The sequence below is a fragment of the Xenopus laevis genome, chromosome 1L (assembly GCF_017654675.1).
Source record: "Xenopus laevis strain J_2021 chromosome 1L, Xenopus_laevis_v10.1, whole genome shotgun sequence".
Classification (NCBI taxonomy): Eukaryota; Metazoa; Chordata; class Amphibia; order Anura; family Pipidae; genus Xenopus; species Xenopus laevis.
The window spans coordinates 122,214,409-122,224,320 of record NC_054371.1 but is presented as its reverse complement, the minus strand read 5'-3'; the positions used below and the strand labels follow the sequence as shown (position 1 = coordinate 122,224,320).

Below are 9,912 nucleotides of genomic sequence, written 5' to 3'. Positions count from 1 at the left end.
CGCTAGCGATGCTTAATTTGCATATGGCGCCAAATTGAAGTTACAATGGAGGTATATGTAGCATCACTACACATGCCTGGGAAACCTTCAAAACAGCAAATAAAATTTTTATTTTGCCCTACACATGTGCCCACTGTATAGTTAAGGTGCCATGAGTTAGGAAATGTAGGGGGGAAGGAGGGTAGCCCCCAAAAAAATTTTTTTTTACTTTTTTTTTAAACAATCCCTATCTACTCTATTGCACTTCGCCTGGTCTGAGGTGGCAAAGGAAGTCTAGTGTAAAAGATAGCGTTCAGAAAAATACGCGCATTAGTGAGTTTGTGTAGTTACGTCCGTTGCACAAATTCACCAGGCGTAAGGGTGCGAAGTAACACAAGCGAATTTACGCCAGTGTCCATTAGTGAATTGGCGAATTAACGAAAATGTGCTACGCTAGTGAATTAACGCTAGCGTTAGTGAATTTGCCCCATAATGTGATGTGATAATATGAAGTCACTTGTGTGTGTAGATACATGCTAATGAAATTACCACCATGTCAAGGTTGCTTGTAATTCCAAGGTTCACTTTTGCAACCGTGCACACAGCTGAGCAGGCTGAAAAGACACACTGGTGCTCGTGAAATTTCGACAGTACCTTTGTGAATAACATAATTGCACTCATTTCTGCATCCATGTTACCACTTTGCAGTTGTGGATAGGTAAGTATATAAGCATATATATATTGTATTTATGGTGTATAGATGCACACTGGGAATTAAAAAAAAAGTTAAAAAATGTCTCCTTTATTATATCATAATTAAAAGAAAACAGGCCATCGTTTCGGTCCCCTTCTAGGACCTTTACCAAAAGGGGACTGAAACGTTGGTCTGTTTTCTTTTAATAATTATATAATAAAGAAGTGTTTTAACATTTTTCTGAATTCCCAGTGTGCATCTATATTTTGAATGAATTATTGGTATAATTGGCACAAGATAGCACTTGGGTCAATAGTTATTTCCAGCATGGGAGTGCTTGGCCTTGGCCTGATATATATATATATATATATATATATATATATATATATATATATATATATATATATATATATATATATCTCTATATATATAAATATATATAAAACCACAAAAGAAAAACCACACTCCAAGGTCTTATTAATGATGAAAAAAGTGAAAAATGTATTTCAATGTTTCGGTGCACTGACTTGGGCCGTCTTCAGGACGGTGCGTCTTCAAGTCAGTGCGTCGAAACGTTGAAAAAATTTTTTCACTTTATTCACCATTAATAAGACCTTGGAGTACGTTTTTCCTTTTGTGGTTTGTTATGCTATGCTATAATATATATATATATATAGATTATGTAAAAAGCAAATCTATTTACTAATAGCTTTTACCTTTATTTGCATTATTCAATACACCTTTTCTGGTTTCTTCAGTGAGATTGGGGAGAGTGCCATAAATATGGAAAATTGATAGCAAAGAATTTAAAAATAGCAGTCTCCTGCAAGGCGTATTGATTGCTCAGATGGGAACTGTCATATTTATAAACAACCACCCAAACTGTAAAAAAGAAAAGGAAGCAGAATGTCTTAAAAAGGAAGCAGAGTGTCTTGAAAGGAAAAGCTCACATATTGCTAAATCCCTCAGTATCAATGCACTTAGGAAAAAACTGTGATGGTATACACAGTTCAAAGAAAATACACTGAAGGACAGACAAGAAAGCAGCTCAGATGTCAATGTCCATTTTCCAGCCACTTTAAAAGCACAATGACAGGCAAAGCAATCAGAGAAGGAAGATGATCTCTGTGTCAGATTCTCAACAAGTACTGTAAATAAAATAAAATATAAAATCTTAATCTAAGATCTGATATATTCTATAAATCATTTTTAGTAACTTATAATGTAACTATCTTCCAGAAATTTAGGGGCTGATTCACCAAATCTCGAATTTATCTACGTTTTTTCTAAATACAAAGTCGACCTAACTCACTTCCACGAATTTAATTCATTTATCAATAATATTTCTCAAAAAAATCTGGGTGACAAAATGTCACGACAAAATCGAGTGTCAATACATATGATGCCATTGAAGCTCTGAAAACGTGTTTTTATCGATTATTCGCTGCAAAAACCCAGACTTTTTTGGATTATCCAGCAAAGATCACAATGTCAAGAAACAACTTCAGGGACATCTGCCATTGACTTCTACATGACCTCGGCAGGTTTGAGATGGAGTATATTTAGATTTGGATTTTAGCAGCTTTAGGGTATGATAAATCTATAAAAATTCAAGGGTTTTTCCCCCTAAAAACCTTGACCAGAAAAAAACCAAGGTTTAATAAATGGACACTGTAGGTTTTTACCTGTAATGTTGACAGGTAAATATATGATATTAGTATTTCTGTATATGTTCACATTTAGAGCAACCCAATGATGAATAAAGTACCCCCTATTGTTAAATATAAGGATATTATAAGTTACAGAGGAGTTACATGACCATATAAAATACAGGTCATGGAGCTCCAAGGTGACTTCTAATCCTATATAATAAAATCCAAGTGTCTCTGCGTCCAGTCCGTCCCTGTGTCCGTGGAAATGCGCTACTGCGCATGTGCAGCACGGACCGTCTCCTAGCAACATAGCAACAGTTCTAGCGCCGCGCAGCCAATAGGAAGCGAGTCGGTTCTAGGCTAATCCAGTGCTCAGCGCAGGCAGGAGCCGGAGGGAAATGCCTTGGGACGAAATGAGCTCTCTCGCACAGAAGGTGGCCCGGCAGAGTTTTCACAGCAGCAGAGGGGTCGGTCTGGGCCTGTCGGAGGAGAACTTGGGACAGCTGTGGAAAATGAGCCAGGTGCGGGGCGGAAGATGTGGGTCTGGGTCCTGGGAGGGACTCGGCGAGTCGGCTCGGGAGGGAAGGGCCCGCGGCCGCCCATGACTTACATGCACATCTGTGAGACTTTGTGCTTCGGCATGGGAGTGTTCCTGCTGCGCCCCGGGGACTGTATCAGCTTAACGTGCTCTACGGCAAGTTCCACATTAACGGCTTTGATCGGCTGGAAGCGGCCGGTGCAGCAGGAAAGGAACCCCTCGAAATTCTCACTTTCACCCCTCCGCTGCTCCCCTTCCAGTGCGGCTCTGTGCGCCTGGTAGCGATGCGCTCCGTGCGAGAGTTCGGGATAACAGCCTGTCCTGCCTGCTAGCACAGGTACAGATTTGGGGGCATATTTAAGGCTGACTGCTGGCACAATTACAGATTTGGGGGCATATTTATGGCTGACTGCTGGCACAGGTACAGATTTGGGGGCATATTTATGGCTGACTGCTGGCACAACAGGTACAGATTTGGGGGCATATTTATGGCTGACTGCTGGCACAGGTACAGATTTGGGGGCATATTTATGGCTGACTGCTAGCACAATTACAGATTTGGGGGCATATTTATGGCTGACTGCTGGCACAATTACAGATTTGGGGGCATATTTATGGCTGACTGCTGGCACAAGTACAGATTTGGGGGCAATATTTATATAAATGAAAAGTTTCATCAATGTTTTGTAAGGTTTGTTTATTAAAAAACTGTAATGGTAAGGTGGGAAATGGTAATACAAGATAAGGGGGGCGCTAATTGAAGTCCTTGCCTAGGGTGCCAAACTACCTTGGCCCGGCCCTGCCCACGGATATGTTCTAGTGCCCGTTAATTTAACGGGCTTAATGTCTAGTATTCTCATATTTTGCAACACGGGTACTTTATGTAGTGAGTCATGTGACAGAACTTACATCACTAAGCTCCGATTATAACTGATGACATCACTAAGCACCATTAATACAGATATAATTTACAGGATATTCATGGCTCTTGTGTATTATAAATTAATACCTCCATTTTATTATATGCAGAATACAAGAAATGCAAGAAAAGGAATCCCAGCCTTTCAGGATAACATATGGCCTTGTTGATATCAGTTTTGAAACATTGCGATAATCTAATTATTTTCACAACATAACATGGCATTTATGTAAGGTGTTGAAATTGGGCTATATTCAGTACTGTCTGGGTCATATTTATACATTTTTTTCAAAAATGGGCGTTGGTTTGGGCAATCACTCTCTCTTAAAAGCTGCAATTCAGCAGCGGGGGAGGATTTAGCCCTCCAGAAACCAAGGTTCAGCAGACTTTTACTTTTTACTTTACTAATGCTATTATGCAGAGAGACACAGGATCCTCAATACTATGACTGGAGGTAAACAAGTTAGGGACCGCCATATGGGGTTTACCTTGACGTGGTATGGTGGCTTTTCAACTTTATGATCATAACTTTGCAACTAAAAACCCCTGTCTTTGTTAACACATGCATTTGCATATCTACTGAATTACTTAGACAGGGGCCCAGGGAATGTGCACTGACCCATTTGGATATGCCAGTAGCACTTTCCCTTATACTTCTATATATTTTTACTTAGCAATGCGGGTGCTCCCACAACCCCCCTTGTCTGTCTGGGTCCCAAGCCTAAATTATTTTGGTATTGTTTGTCAAAACATTCTTGACAGTCTTTTTTTTATATCCTGTTTCAGAGATACTGTAACTGAAATTACACCCCAGATGCAAGGGCAAGAGTACTTATTACATAGTCAGACATATGGAATCTCTCTGCTATAGGCAAAGTGTAAGTACAGGGATCTGCTGCATTTTACATCTGCCAGCACTTTCTAACTTGCGTGTGTAAAAGACAAAGGACTCCCAGCAGCTCTGCCAAATGCAAGCAGTCCTGTGTTGATTGTGGAGATGCAGGGATTTTTGCTCCATTCCATAAAATTTGGAATTTAAGTGTGGAAATGGGCTGCAAAGAGTGTCTCCACTGTAAAACGTGGTGGTAGGTAAAGCACGGGACACAGATAGCAGTCATTTTTAGAATAGAAGTTTGTGTTTTAATGTGAAGTTCTGCAGAAGATCCCAACAGGTTACAAAGGGCTAGCTAATCACGCATCATAATTACAACTCCATTCTAAATCCAACGTATTACATGGATGGGATATGTTATCTAGAATAGTATCTAGTAGAATTAAATCAAAGGCAACTGGACATTTAGAGTTTTTCTTGAAAATATTTCACCACTCATCCGAGGACCTGAATCATAAGCTTGAGTATGTGAAGTAGAGACTGGCAACACGACTACCAGCTATGACTTTACAAAGAGTAGTTGAATTCACAGAGTGGGTGCAGCTAGCACTTGCAAAAGGCAAGGAGAGACAGATAAAAAAATTCATCAGTTTATTGTCATGTACCTGGAGAACAGACAAATCAACAGGAAGGGAATAAGATCCTAGACCATTAAGGATCAGTGGGTAAAGAATTTATCAGACACAGAACTCACCGAACCAGAGAAGGAATTCTTAGCCAAGGGACTAAACTTTGATGTGGCCCCACACTATGTCCCAGTGGTAGATTTATCACAGCCAAAGAATCTTCTATCTACAATAATATACAGTATAACTTTTGATCAGACTGAAAACATCCTGTTGAAAGTATGGGCCCTAGCTAATGCTAAAGCTCCACCTTCCAACACTAGTTTGCAGGAGAGGAGGGCTCTGATATTGTTATCTTACCAGCAGATAAAGGGAGATGTATAGTGGTTCTGAACACTTCAGACTACCACTCTAAAGTGGCCACACTACTAGTGGTTCCAAAACATATGAACAACTCAAGAGGGACGCTACAAGCAGCTACAAGAAAAGGTTATAGACTGCCTGAAAAAGCTTAAAGGGATACTGTCATGGGAAACATGTTTTTTTCAAAACGCATCAGTTAATAGTGCTACTCCAACAGAATTCTGCACTGAAATCCATTTCTCAAAAGAGTAAACAGATATTTTTATATTAAATTTTGAAATCTGAAATCGGGTTAGACATATTGCCAGTTCCCCAGCTGCCCCCAGTCATAAGACTTGTGCTCTGATAAACTTCAGTCATTCTTTACTGCAAGTTGGAGTGATATCACCCCCTCCCTTCCCCCCCATCAGCCTAACAACAGAACAATTGGAAGCTAACCAGATAACAGCTCCCTAACACAAGATAACAGCTGCCTGGTAGATCTAAGAACAACACTCAATAGTAAAAGCCAAGTCCCACTGAGACTCCTTCAGTTACATTAAGTGGGAGAGATAACAGCCTGCCAGAAAGTAGTTCCATCCTAAAGTGCAGGCACAAGTCACATGACTGGGGCTGCTGGGAAATGGACAATATGCCTAGCCCCATGTCAGATTTCAAAATTGAATATAAAAAAATCTGTTTACTCTTTTGAGAAATGGATTTCAGTGCAGAAGTCTGCTGGAGTAGCACTATTAACTGATGCGTTTTGAAAAAAACATGTTTTCCCATGACAGTTTCCCTTTAAGAAGGACAAGGTCATCAGTCCGTCTTTATAATGTTGCCTCTACCCAGGTGAAGCCACTCCATGCCTATATGAACTCCCAAAAATACACAAGGAAGGACCCCTCTGTGGCCAATTGTCAGCAGCATTAACTTGGCGACAACATTGTGAAATATGTGGCCAACATCTTAGCTCCCTTGGTTGGCAACACAGTACATCACATTCAGAACTTCAGTGACTTTGTCGACAAAAAGCATAAGGTAAAACTAGAGCCCAGTGAGACGATGGTGTCCTATGATGTTTCATCTCGATTCACTTGCATACCCACAACCGAGGCAAATGGAATAGTTAGAAAATGGCTGAAACAAGACAACACCATCAGCAACAGAACAAAGCTGAACCCAGAACAAGACCTATGCCTTAATACCACTTATTTCAAGCACAAGGAAGTCTTTTGTAGACAAAAACATGGCTGTGCTGTGGGTTCACCTGTGTCTCCAATCATAAAAGATGTGGAAAAGAAAGCCCTGAATAACTTCAAGGGAACAGCACCAAGTCATTGGTTCAGAAATGTGGACGACACCTAGGTCAAAATTAAAGCACTCAACATATTAACTTGGTGGATGAAAAACTCAAGTTCACTAGGAAAGATGTGAAAGACGGCAAACTGGCATTTTCCGACTGTGCAATAGTTATCTAACGGGGGAAACCTGGATATTGAAGTATACAGGAAACCCACTCACACCAATTAGTATTTGCTTTTTGATTCCCATCATCCTCTGGAACATAAACTGGGGTTTATAAGATCTTTACAGCATTGGGCTGAAACCCCGGCAATCAGTGCAAATGCGAAAGAGAAAGAATACCAACATCTGAATAGAGCTCTGAAAACTTGTGGATACCCGAACTGAGCCTTTATCAAAACAAAATCAAAGCCAAGCAAAAAGACCAAACCAAGAAATAGAGGGGCGAAGCATAGCAAGCAAAGCAACATAGTCATTCCATATGTGGCAGGCATATCAGAAAAACTTAGGAGAATTTTAAAGATACATCACATCCCTGTGTATTTCAAACCCAGCACCCTAAGACTGAAGTTGGTGCACCCTAAAGTCCCAACACCAAAGCACATGAAGAGTAATGTGGTCCATACTGTCCAGTATAGCGAAGAGTGCTCCGATCTATACATTTGGAAGACAAAACAACTACTTTGTAAGAGAATGGTCCAACATAGAAGGGCTTACTCCTCAGGACAAGACAGGGCAGTCCATCTACATGTCAAGTAAAAGGGATACTCCTTTGAGGACAGCAATGTGCACATTTTGGATAGAGAGGACATTGCAACTTTATGTATGTGCTGTTGTGTTGAGAAAATGTTAAATAAAAACCTTTTAAAAAAAACTGATTGAGTTTTCGAGTGAAACCGAATGAAAAAGCTAGAATATCATGAATAAATCTCGAAACATTTTAGTTTATGTATATGCTGGACCCTGGGCTTAGTAGTATAAACTGCTAATATCTCAGAAACTATTAAGAATAGAAAATTAATGTAAAATGCAATGCTCAGAGGACCACTCTGAGTATCAATTTATGTTTAAGGGCAATGTCAGACAGGTTGATTTTGAGTGTTTTGTGGACAAAATCCCTTATTTCCTTGGATGATTCTGAGCATTGCATGCAGCTACAAGACACTGCCCTATCTGACATTGTCCTATTTTGGTTAAATGCTTCCACCATGAGTAAAGGAAACACCATTAAAATGTATTCATATTAAATTGCAAATACATCTTTGTAAAGCATTTTTTCTATGAGCTATGGAAAGACAGACATATATACACAATGTCTGAGTAGCACAGCTGACAGCTTCCTTTAAATACCTTGTTTATGTCTGCTGCTAATTTGTTTTTTGCATAGAATCTTTGCATAAAAATCTTAAAGACAGAAATAATTTTTTAAACAATTAATTTACATTCCCTTTATGAAAGGAAAACCACATGCAGGAAATGTAGTATTTTCTCAAACTTAAAGGGATACCACACTTTTTAGTTAAACATTAATCTTCTTAAAATATTTATATTATTATTATTTTTGAGGTGTCATATACAGTACATACATATACACAGAGCATGCAAGATTACATAGAAACATTTAAGGCTACCTATCATCACTTTTTTATTGTTCTGGTACTTCTCTAGGGCTTTGGTGCTGATTTTGGAGTTCTTACATCACTAGGGGTATCGGCTACAGATTGCAGCATTGCTCTCAAAATATTTGACCAAATATGCAGATACATTTTATTAGCTACATATTAGCAACACTATTAAGTAGTGTTTTGGAAGGGCAGTCCAGGTCAAAACAGCCGGCCCAATTACCAAATAAAGAAATCCAGTTACTATGTTGTAGCCCCACTCCTGATGTCACTGCCCTGCCCAATGACATTGCCACTCCTCCACATGTCCAGAGATCCAAAAGAAGAAAGGTGGCAACCCTACTATTAAGTATATTATAAAAATAAAGCTGAACTGGCTTTATATTATGTCATTGGTGTTATTATACTGTACATATATAGGATCTACTTTCCAGAGTGCTTGGGTTTGAATAAAGGATCTTTCCATACATTAAGGGGGTTATTTATTAAGGTTTGAGTTGTGTTTCCATGAAAATTTAAGTTAATTTCTTTGGTCAAAACTCACATTTTTAGGTTAAAAAACGGCAGAGGTCCCTTGAACCATTTGAAGATGTTAATAGTCTGCATGATGTTTGATTTTTTTAGGAGGGTTTTGCCCAAAAACTTAAATAATTTGAGCGGTTTTAATTTTTTCCCGCAGAAAACCCGATTAGAGTTTTCGGGTTTCGCAATTCGAACTCGCAGAATCAAGTTTTTTCTTAAATAATATACCATTCGAGTTGTGAGTTCATTCGAGGTATAAAAAAACTCTAAGGGTAGGGGCACACTGCCTTGCAACTAATCGCCTCGTCTTTGCGGCAACCAATCTCCCAGAACTCCTTCCCTCTCTCTTGCGCTGGCTAAAATGAAAAAATCAGCTGCACTAAAGCACACACGCCGATTCGTTTTCCAAAGTTACCCGAAGTGGAAACTTCGGACAACTTTGGAAAACGATTCACCACGTGTGCTTTAGCGTAGGCTATTTTTCATTTTAGTCAGCGCAAGAGAGAGGGAAGGAGTTCTGGGAGATTGGTTGCCGCAAAGACGAGGCGATTAGTGTGCCCCTACCCTAAGATTCGACCTTTGATAATTAATAATTACTGTATTATTATTATAGTAAAACAATTAGATGTATTAGCTTAAAATAGACTCCAAGGGAGATGGCCTTCCAGTAATTTTGAGTTTTATGGATAACAGGTTTCCAGATTTCCAGCACTGAATAAACATGCATTAAAGGAGACAAATCAGCTGTCCTGAGAGAAGGGAAATTCTCAGAGCAAATCCCCATTTCCTTTTAACTGACATTGCTAAGCACTTGCTAAAGCTTTTCCATTTGATATCAGCTAGTACCCTAGTGGTTTCCATAACTATCCCCCTGTTGTCTC

The 9,912-nt window shown here is 39.4% G+C and overlaps 1 pseudogene; it reads left to right on the top strand.

Moving 5' to 3' along the window:
* The first annotated feature begins 2,543 nt into the window (after nucleotides 1–2,543).
* LOC108696823 lies at nucleotides 2,544–3,195 on the top strand (annotated as a pseudogene).
* Nucleotides 3,196–9,912: the final 6,717 nt, after the last annotated feature.